Source organism: Pithys albifrons, chromosome Z, assembly GCF_047495875.1.
Source record: "Pithys albifrons albifrons isolate INPA30051 chromosome Z, PitAlb_v1, whole genome shotgun sequence".
Taxonomy (NCBI): domain Eukaryota; kingdom Metazoa; phylum Chordata; class Aves; order Passeriformes; family Thamnophilidae; genus Pithys; species Pithys albifrons.
In genome coordinates, this window is record NC_092497.1 from 71,589,997 (window position 1) to 71,600,323 (window position 10,327).

A 10,327-nucleotide genomic window follows, 5' to 3' on the forward strand; every position below is an offset into this window, starting at 1 on the left:
CTATGTGGAGCCTGACATAATTCCCTTTCAAGCTTCTCAAACACATCAAAGCCTTTTTCACTCTGTTGCTGACTCACTGGGGGTCCACAAAATAAAAATCAGCAAGGCCCATGCCTTCAGATCCAACCTGTCTGGACAAGTTGCTCTCTGCAGCCTGCTGGCGGGGCTGCAGGACACACAGTAATTTTGTGTAGCTCTGGATGCTGAGCAGATTTGTGCTTTCACCAGGAGCCCTCCTGCAGGTGCAGAGACGTTCACCATCCCTTCCTCAGAAAATGGTGGGATACATTCTGTTATTTGGCATGTAACCAGGACTCATAGTGAACAGGAGGAAATTTGCTGAATTCTTAATACAGAAGGAATACACAATCCACAGCTCTTCACAGGCCTGTGGTGGGTACGAAATTCACCTTGTGTGAGTCTAAATGAAAAGCCACTCCCTATGTGGCTTTGATGAAGAAAGGCAAGTTTTATATAAGCCCACCTGCTGTACCTGGGACTGATGCAGGAGCCTAGAGAAACCTAGAGCTTTGTTCAGGCACCTGCCCTGTATTGGCAAGTGCAGTCACTATTTACTGCACTCTTTATTATATCACTGCCCTTATTCTTTACATCCAAAATTGGAATCAGCCCAAAGGAGGATGCTTTTGTTGCAAGGAAGGCCAGCAGGGATTTTGACCAGGCATAAGAACAGCTGCTATAATGCTAAGGGAGGTATATATTTGGAACAAGGACACAAGGCCCTGCTTAAAGTGCTTGCTTGACTGTGCCTTGCTCCTTCCTGCATTCTGGGGTTTATTATTATCTCCTTGTTGTCAGCAGAGATAATTGCCTACAAATGTCTGTAAGCACACCTGCTACTGGACAGTTTGGTATTAATGTAATTCCAAGAAAATGAGAGCTTCAGAAACCATGCTGACACCGGTTATTAATGCAGGTAAGCCACCTTTGATGGACTGAAGACATGATTTGTTTGTGTTTCAGTCCACCACCTCCCTTGACACTTTCCAAGACTAGTGTCTTTCTGGGAGATCACTGTGCCCACCACTTCCTGGTTGCAGATCTAGTGGCTAGCAGATTGAAAATTTTTTTTTCCCTTTTCTAGAACGTCTGCTCACAAGGCCTGCATGTGGGGGTCTGTGACTTTGGTAGTTCTAGAGAAGCTGGAACAGGTGGCAAAGCATCTTTGCACCAATATATTATTCCAGCTTCCCTCTGTAAGGCAGGAGTGGTAGAGCTCAACGGGGCAGGTGAAGCAGTGGGTGCATGTACTAGCATCACCCTTCCGTTGGTATCCAGGCCTTGCACAAACCCACTGTGAAATGACTGAGGATGCTCTGCTTATGCCAATGGCTCTCTGTTCCTTCCATGATGCCTGCTGGTGCCTGCAGAGCTGACCTTGCCACTCTGTGTTCAGCTGCCAGGTGATACCACAGACAGCTAAAAGTGGTGTCAGTTGTGCTGTCAGCTGGGGCAAACTGGCATGCCTGCAGTGTACCTGAAGCAGCATCATGTTGCCATTAGTCCCTCAGGCTTCTATTTTCTGTAAGGAAAACCCACGATTCTTTCAAGGGTATGAGGAGTTACAAAAGTACAGATGGTTTATTGATGACACACAAATTAAGATGGAAAAAGGTGGAAAGACCAGGAATATATAAAACAAAATTTCCAACAGAGAACCTGAGTTACGTCTAGACTGTTTCTTAGCTTAGCCAGGGCTGTGGATTTGCTTCTGGATGGGAGTCCTTCCTGCTGCCTGGCCCTTATGAGTGATAAAAGAGGCCTGAACTTTCAAGCTTTGAGCATAGCCTGCCTCCACATGCTGGGGCACAGCTTGTGCCAGCAATTATTTTGGATGCTGGGCAGTGTGAGGAAGAGAGAGGACAGGAGTGTGGAAGAGCTCAGGGCAGTAAAAACAGGCCTGAGGACAGGGAAGGCTTGGTTCCACCATGCTTGTCCTGGCTGTTCTCAAGACAATTCTGTGGCATGTTTCAAGTGGGTTTTTAGCAGAACAGGTGGTGGTGGTGGGGAAAACTTGTTCAGGGAATTTATTTTTGGAAAAACTGTATATTAACAATTGTGAACCTTGAGGAATTTCTTCTTTTCAGTCAGTTGCTGGCAAGAGCTTTGCTGAAAATTCTTGTTCTGAGTGGAGAGTACATTGGATTTTAGGGAATAATATTTTAAAAATTGGCTATAAATCATAACAGGAAAGGGTTTACTGACACTTTTGACAGAGGCACAAATGCTGAACAATACAGCACATTAGCCTGGAATGTGCTAATGTTTCCAACACCCAAACAATTTCTTGAGTAGTCTTGCATGTTGGGAGATTAAGCACATTCTCTAGAGCTAGTTTTAGCTATTGGTATGTCATAGTTGCAGAGGATCAGGCTACAATCCCTTAATCATGAAGATCAGATATCAAATTAACAAGAGTTGGTCGCTGTTGTGGGAAGCAAATTCTGATCAGCAATATGGCAGGGAATCGAGGCAGGCAGTAGGTCTAGGTCTTAATAGATGTTTTGAAAATTCTGGAAGTATTTTCCCTTTTCCTTCATCCTAGTTAGCAACAAAGAATAGGAAATAAGCAGGAGTGGGGAGGGTGCAGTGGGAGCACTTGTTTTCATTGTTACCAAGTAGTGCACTAAACCACTCACAGAATCACAGTGTGGGTAGGATTGGAAGGGATCACTGTTAGGGTCACTTAGTCCAACCTTCGTGCTTAAGTAGGACCTCCTACAGCATGTTACTCAGGGTTGTAATCCTTTCATTTTACGATACAATTAAACTGGGATGCCAAGAGGCAGGAAGGAAAACAGTCTGTTATGTGCCCTTTTAGGCATAAATTGTCATGGATAATTTTTTAGTCAGTTCTCCTCATTGCCTTCCCCTCCTGCCCTGCTCCTTGGAACACAGCATGAGATGCAAGGTCCAATGAAGTAGCATGTTTTCCCTAGCAAAACAGTACACACAAACACACCCTCCCACCCACCTCATCCTCTGCCTCAGAGGGCAAGCCTAAGCCAGACCTCCTCCTCCTCTGACCCACCCCTGCTGCAGGCAGCCTCCAGTACAGCAGAATAAGCATATGCAGTTTCACATATTTATAGCAACAGTTGGTGAGAAGTAGCAAAGGGCTGGTATTTACTCATCATTGCTGGTGGACAGCCGAAAAGGATTTGCAATTAACCCAAAGCTTTGTGAGACACCTCTTGTTCATTCAAAGATCTTTGTAAAATCGTTGCTCAAACATCCAAATTGGTGTGCTTCAAACTTAAAGGATGCTGGTAACTTCTCTGCCTACAAGCCTTGTATTTAGTTTGCAAGAAATGGTCCAGTTTGGGTCTGATGCAGAAGCAATATTGTAGATTTACAACTAATTGCTAGTGCTTCATCACCTTGCTGAAAAATCCCCCCTTGTTCACAACAAATGTATGATGTTCAAACTATGATGAGAAAATTTGCATAAATAAGAGAGGAAGGGATGATAAAACATCTATTTGGGGCTATAATCTGTAGTCTATCTCTCTGTACTCTGCAAGTTTCTCATACAAGTATTTATTTCTCTGAGATATGTGTTGACAGGAAGGGAATTCCTTGTTTTAAAGGGAAGCTCTGAAGCCTTTCCAGGGAAGGTATGTTTTTAACTCAGTTTTAACACACGCATTACTTTTCTTCTTGTCAATAAACACTCCAAATAAAAACTACTTGTAAATGAAAAAAGTAATGCTGATTGCTTTTTTCAGACACTACAGGTAAGGCAGTGAAGTACTTGCTTGTGGCTGGGGAAACACATGTCATTCCCCAAACAGGATTGTGGTGGATATTTATTATGTTTTTTCTCTTTTCCCTGTGCACACCAGTAATATACCATTAAGGCCTGCTGCGGTACTGAAGGATTTAATATCCTCTGTTTCCTTTCAAAAGTTGCTGAAGTTGAGGAAGGGATTAAACATTAGCAAGCAGTGGGGTAAGACGACATGCACCCATAAAATGGAGGTGTGAGCACCCCTGTGTGTATGTGCATGTGTATGTACACATGTTCACTTCTCACATAAAGCCTGTCTTTTTTTCAAATTCTCTATCTCCAAACTAAATTTCAAAGCATCCCACATGTGCCTTTTTGACTTGGAGCATAGACCAACTTTGGTTTTCTGTAGGATGTGCTTGACCTTGTTGTTTTTCCCATTTGGCAGACATGAATGTCTCAGGACAATCACCATTCTCAACTTCCAGTCGATTTGCAAATTTCTTTTGTTTTTTCCAAACAAAAATTTTAAAGCTTAAGAAAGTGAATGGAAAAATCTCTGTCCTGAGATCACACCTTTAGGGTTGGCACAATGCCTCACAAAAAATGCCATTATTCACTATGGAAGTTGACTTCCTGGGGCTACTATGGGAGAAATATTAAGAAATAATGTCCATTTGCAATCTTTTAAAACTAGTGAAGATGGAAAGTTTGGTTGATTATGGGAAAATTTAGCATTACTGGCTCTCTCTTGCTTTCATTTTTTGAAGATCCTTCTTTTGTTTAAAACTATAATTTATACACGGCGGTTCCGTGTTGTAATGGAGAGCACTCTGGACTCTGAATCCCAAGGACCTGAGTTCGAGTCTCAGTGGGGACCGTCCCCTGGCAGTTCAAGCCTCCCTGCCATCCCATCCCGTCAGATCTCGGATGCTCAGCAGGGTCAGTCCCGGTTAGTACCAGGTGCTGTGACAGTCCCAAGGACTTCACTGGCACTGTCCAAGCTCGCTCAGCTGTGGCAGATGGACCTCAGGACTTAAACGGTGGGGCCAGTTCTGCGCACGCTGTGCCTCACCTAAAAAATCCACTGCGCAGGCTGGAAGGACACACCCACGTGGGGAGATCCCTTCACCAAATCTTCATTCGTGAAGTCTGGCCATACATAATTTATCCAAGGACAGACTAAAAATAAAAGGCTAGCTGGCAAGCACAACAGATTGCAGACTGATGGTGTCAAAATAAAGAAGGCATTCAAAAAAACTTGTGATCAAATATGTCAGTAAAGAAATATATGGGAACTTGGCCCCAGAAAGAACCACAGAGCTCCAGACATACAGCTCCAGGAAGTTTGGATTCACATTGGTCTGTAGATGACAAATCCTTGTCTAACTAAATTTTAACCTCACCAAAACACAGATGTTTTCCTTACTCTGTGTATACACAGAAAGTGGCATTGTGAAATGGCAAGAGGCAATTAGCACTGCCTGAACACTGATAATGATGAGTAGCACTGCAGATCATGATTCAAGCCAGAGAAGAAAGTTAAGGCACTGTTTTCAAAGCCATAGCAAGTGCAAGACAATTAAGAGATACTGAACAAAATGACACACTCTTCAGTCTTTTTAGTATTTATTGTTGTTGTTGTTATTCACACTTAGACAATTAGATTACATAAAGTGACTTACATGGAGAAATCTGTATTGTTATTACAAGGTGAGAAAGTGTACACACCACAGTGAAATATTCTGTAAATACAGTGAATTAGGACCTTTGATAGAAGGGATTATTTCCAAGAGCCTATGTACAAATAAAGGTGACTTTCATACTATATACAAACTTATATTCACAGAGAATATACTGCTTAAAAGTTTCATCTAGTGAATAATGATCCATACACATGAGAAAAACTGGAATTTTCAGGGGGTTCCCTGGACTTGCAAAATAAAATATACATGGCAATGCATTTTTATTTTTAAAGTTTGAAATGAGTAAAAATGGGGGACTTCAGATCTTTCTTACAATAAGTTGAAAATGAAACATTATGGAGTATGAAAACTACAAAGTGAAATAAGCAAGCTAAAAGATCTTTATTACAAAAATAGCATCTGATTTTCACATGACAATACAGTGTTCTGATCTTGCCATCTTAAGTGACAGAAATAATTTCAACTCACTTAAAGTCAACTCTCCAGAGTCAGGATTGTAAAATTAAAACTGTGCAACAGAGATCTTGATAATAGAAATGAACACAAACCCAAATGAAATCCTTTGGCATTGTGTAATTTTGATGGAGGATTAAATGAAATAGTTGATTTCTGTTGGATAACCTGACCCTGAAAACTTTTTGAAAAAGTGATAGAAGTAGCTCATCTCTTACAAACTTACTAAAACATAAGGAGCTTTCTTTACTGTGATTTCAGTAGGAGAAAACATTGGAGTAGCAGAATGATTTAATTGTTTCTTTGGGCCTGACTCTGCAAGCATTGTATTCCTTCTCCTGGGGTGAACAAGGATGGCAGGACTGAGTCCCTGCTCAAAGGTAGTGTGCAGCATTTTGTGCAGCCCCACAGGAAAACTCAAGAGTATGAGGACCCAGCTTCCTCTGACTTACTCACAGCTTCACTAAGGCAAAACCAGATCCTGCTTTACTGTACATTTATTTGCCAGTATTTTACATTATAGCTTAAACAGAGACATGAAATTAATTCTTTACTTTAAAATTAATGATCCCCTTATTTAGAAACCCCATACTAGTCTTCTGGGTTTTTATGGCTTCTTTTTGCATTAAGACAACTATGTGACATAAAAAAAAAAAAAAAATTGTAAAGTGCAAGATCTTTAAAAAAGTGTACAAATTTCATTGTTGGGGTTGATTTTGTCTTGATGAGTAATGAATTTACAATAAATCTACATGAATGTACAGTTAATTTACCAGACCTGAATTACTTGTCCTGTGCCAGTTCACTCATGGCTCACATAGGAACAATGTGGCCAGGTGTGTGTCTGGTCTACCCACATTCCAAGTGATACCTGGTTTCTAGGCTGGGGCTGACCTGCACCTGGCTGGCTGGAGCATGGGCTCAGTGCCATGCTAATGTGAGTACGTGGCTTCTGAAGAAGACATGGCTTGGATCCGGTCAGGCAGGAGCATGGGCACAGGAAAGGGCAAACCAGCTGCACCCATCCAGGAAGACAAGTCCTGAGATGCCTTATAGTGACCTCTAGCAACAGACAGCAGATCTACAGGATGACTCGCCTGAACTATATAACTGTGATCCATAACTGACTTTTGTATCTGATGGCACACTGAACTGTGTAACTTCAATTTGGAAGTTAGTCTCCCTGGTTCCAATGAAAATACTGATATTCCTGTAACCGATGGCAACAGACCCCAAAATGGGTAATTTTAACATCAACCAGTAATGAAACCCACAGGGGCTGGAGGACGGGAGCAGGACTCCTCTCTACACTGTTGAGTGCAAATTATCCCATTTGCTAATCTCAAAATCACTTTCTCCAAGTATTTTTCCAGGTGCAAACTCTTCAATGCAACTTGCCAGGAACAGCAGGAAAACAAGAATCACCTGCTCAAACCAGGCCTCTTTCTCATGTAGTTGTGTCATTGTTGTTTACAAGAGGTAAAATTGTTTCCAAGAATACAAGAAAACGCAATTTTTCTCTTTGTACATAGCTCCTAGGACAATTAGGTTTGTCACACAAACTGCATTTAAAAATACACAATCCTAAGATAAAAGTATCTATGTTGTCCAGGTTAATGGCAGAAATCTTCTGTATCTTGTTGGGCCAGTTGTTGGAGAAGGGATTATTTCTTTGTTATAAAACCATCTGATACAGACTCATACTTGATTCAGAACATAAGTTATATGGACCATAAGATGCTATTTTGAGGAATTACAGCTGAAAGAATACTATTTATAAAACATTGTATATCCCCTTTTTTGCAAAACACATAATGAAGTAAAAGACAACCAGACAAATAATCCCTTAAAAAACACCCATACATTAATAGTATTTCTAAGCATCTATTTTTTCACTGTACACGGATTAACTACATGTTTAACTTACCACTTTGTGGACCTTCATATCCACACAGAACAGTACCATGAGTGACAGGGACCATAAACTACTTTGAAGTAGCATATGTGAAAATTACATGGTAGGTCCACTGCCATTACAAACATGAAATGATATCTAGGTAAGATTCCTTGTCACCCACTGTGCTTTATGCTTCATGACGTTTATGCAGTCAGCCATATCAATTGGATACATAAGCAGAAGCATACAGACACAGAAGCCTGTTTGCACTACAGCAAAGCACTAGCTTTCAGTTAAGAAAGTTAATTTAATAAACATAGAGCTTTGCTGAAAGATTTTTGCATGTCTACATGTAGTTCTTGAGGAGATCATCCTCATATCACACTTTTTATCACACTTTCATAGCATTTACCCTACAGATGTGACCAAGGTGGCTTTTGCAGAGGGGAGGTGGCTCTTTTTTCTTTTTACTTTTTTTTTTTTTTTTTTTTTGTGGGGTGTGTGCCTCTGTGTGTGTGTGTAAACCAGCAAATAGTTGTAGTACTCCAGTGGTATTTTGTACTGATGGGATCCAATCTCATATTAAATTCCAGTAAGTTAGTGCAGAAAATGTTCACAACAGGTTAGAGTTTGAACCACGATCCTAGTCAAATGCTAACAGAAATCCCTTCCAAAAGTCATGTTCAGCCTTGGTTCTGTTCAGATATGATGGTGCCACAGAGAGTTTGTTGTTTATTCTGAAGATGCATTCTTATCTTACTTACTGTATTGCCAAGCTGGTGTCCTGAAAATACTAAGCTAGAACAGGATCTTAATCATAACGCTAATTTTTCTATTAATTATTAATTTATGCCTCATAAGGATTATGTAGACAGCAGCATCAATTCAATAAGTGAGCACAGGCATACAGGCAGGTGGAAGAGGCTTCAATATCAACCAACTTGCTGTAGAATCTGGGCAGTGTGCAGAACAAGATCCCTAGTGAAGTCATTCAGAACTCTTGACTGAAGAAAACAGAAACTGAATTTTGACTTCTAGGTGTGCAATATTGAGAAATGTCCATGATTCTACAATGAAATAATTATGAACAGTGGGAAACACTTTATGCTGGAAAATTTGCTGTCATGGTAAAACAGGAGTGTCGCAACAGGTGGTGTGCATTTCTGGCAGCATTGGGCCTGGACAGCTCATGGACAGTCACTGGGTTGCAGCAGCTTTTGAGTGTTCTCTCAGCATTCCAGCTAAAGATTGACCTTCTACTGCAGAGGATATGGGAGTAAGCTTCTCTCTCCATTCCATTTCTCTCTTTTCTCTACCAGCCAGCACAGCTGTTGTTTTGTAATCAAAGAGCACATCAGTGTGCAAGTATCTTTAAACAGTTTACCTCAGGAGTAGAAAGCTACCTTGGTAAGTATAATCATCTTTCACAGCCAGTCTCCACAGAAAGCAGCACACAGCCGAAATCTGTCCTACTACTTGGGGAGCTGAGCTGCCACTGACTGCACAGTTATTCAGCCATTTGAAAAATTATCTGCCCAACAGATGCAAGGCAGTGGGAGCCATGAGATGTCTTATTCTGGAGGGGACAGAACTATTCTTAATACCTTCCAAGATAAATATGTTGATAGGGACAAGAAGACATGGGAAAGAAATGAGATACATTTTAAGACAGTATACAAATGCCATTACAGGATACCAGTCCTTAACCCTAAACATAAAATTATTCCTTTAAATTGTTGCCAGTTGTGGACTGAAATATTCCCAGCGTGTAGAGCTTTCAATTAGTTACTCTCCTCTCCCTACCTGCCCCTCAGTTGGGCAAAAGTCTCTGCTGCTGCCACCTCGATTTTTCAGAGTGCACCAGAGTGCTCTTACAGCTCAGGACGTCAGGTAGGGCTTTTTCCTTTCCTGTGTGAGAGTCGTTACACTGTACTGGCATGGAGGAAAAGGGAAGAGGGAAGAGAAGGGGAAGGGAAAGGGAAAGGGGAAGGGAAGGGGAAGGGGAAGGTTTAGGAAGGCAAGAAAAGAAGAAGAAAGGAAGAAGAAGAAAGAAAAGGAAAAAAAAGAAAAAAGAACAGAAAGAAAAGAAAAAAGAAAAAAGAAAGAAAAAAGAAAAGAAAAGAAAAGAAAAGAAAAGAAAAGAAAAGAAAAGAAAAGAAAAGAAAAGAAAAGAAAAGAAAAGAAAAGAGAAAAAAGAAAAGAAAAGAAAAGAAAAGAAAAGAAAAGAAAAGAAAAGAAAAGAAAAGAAAAGAAAAGAAAAGAAAAGAGAAAAAAAAGAAAAATAATGGACTAATGTATGGAACAGAGATCAGACTTTAGTTTGTTTTTTTTATTTGAAGTGTTAGATCAGTGCACGGGCATCTTAGTATTTTGTAAGCGTCCACATACACAGCCCTTTCATGATCCTGCACACACTCCCTTATATCACTCTGTCTTATTCTGCTCATTTGGGAAAGGATCACCTGTTTTGAGCACTGTTATCAGAAATAAAAGCATTTGGTGACTCCCCTGGAATAGATT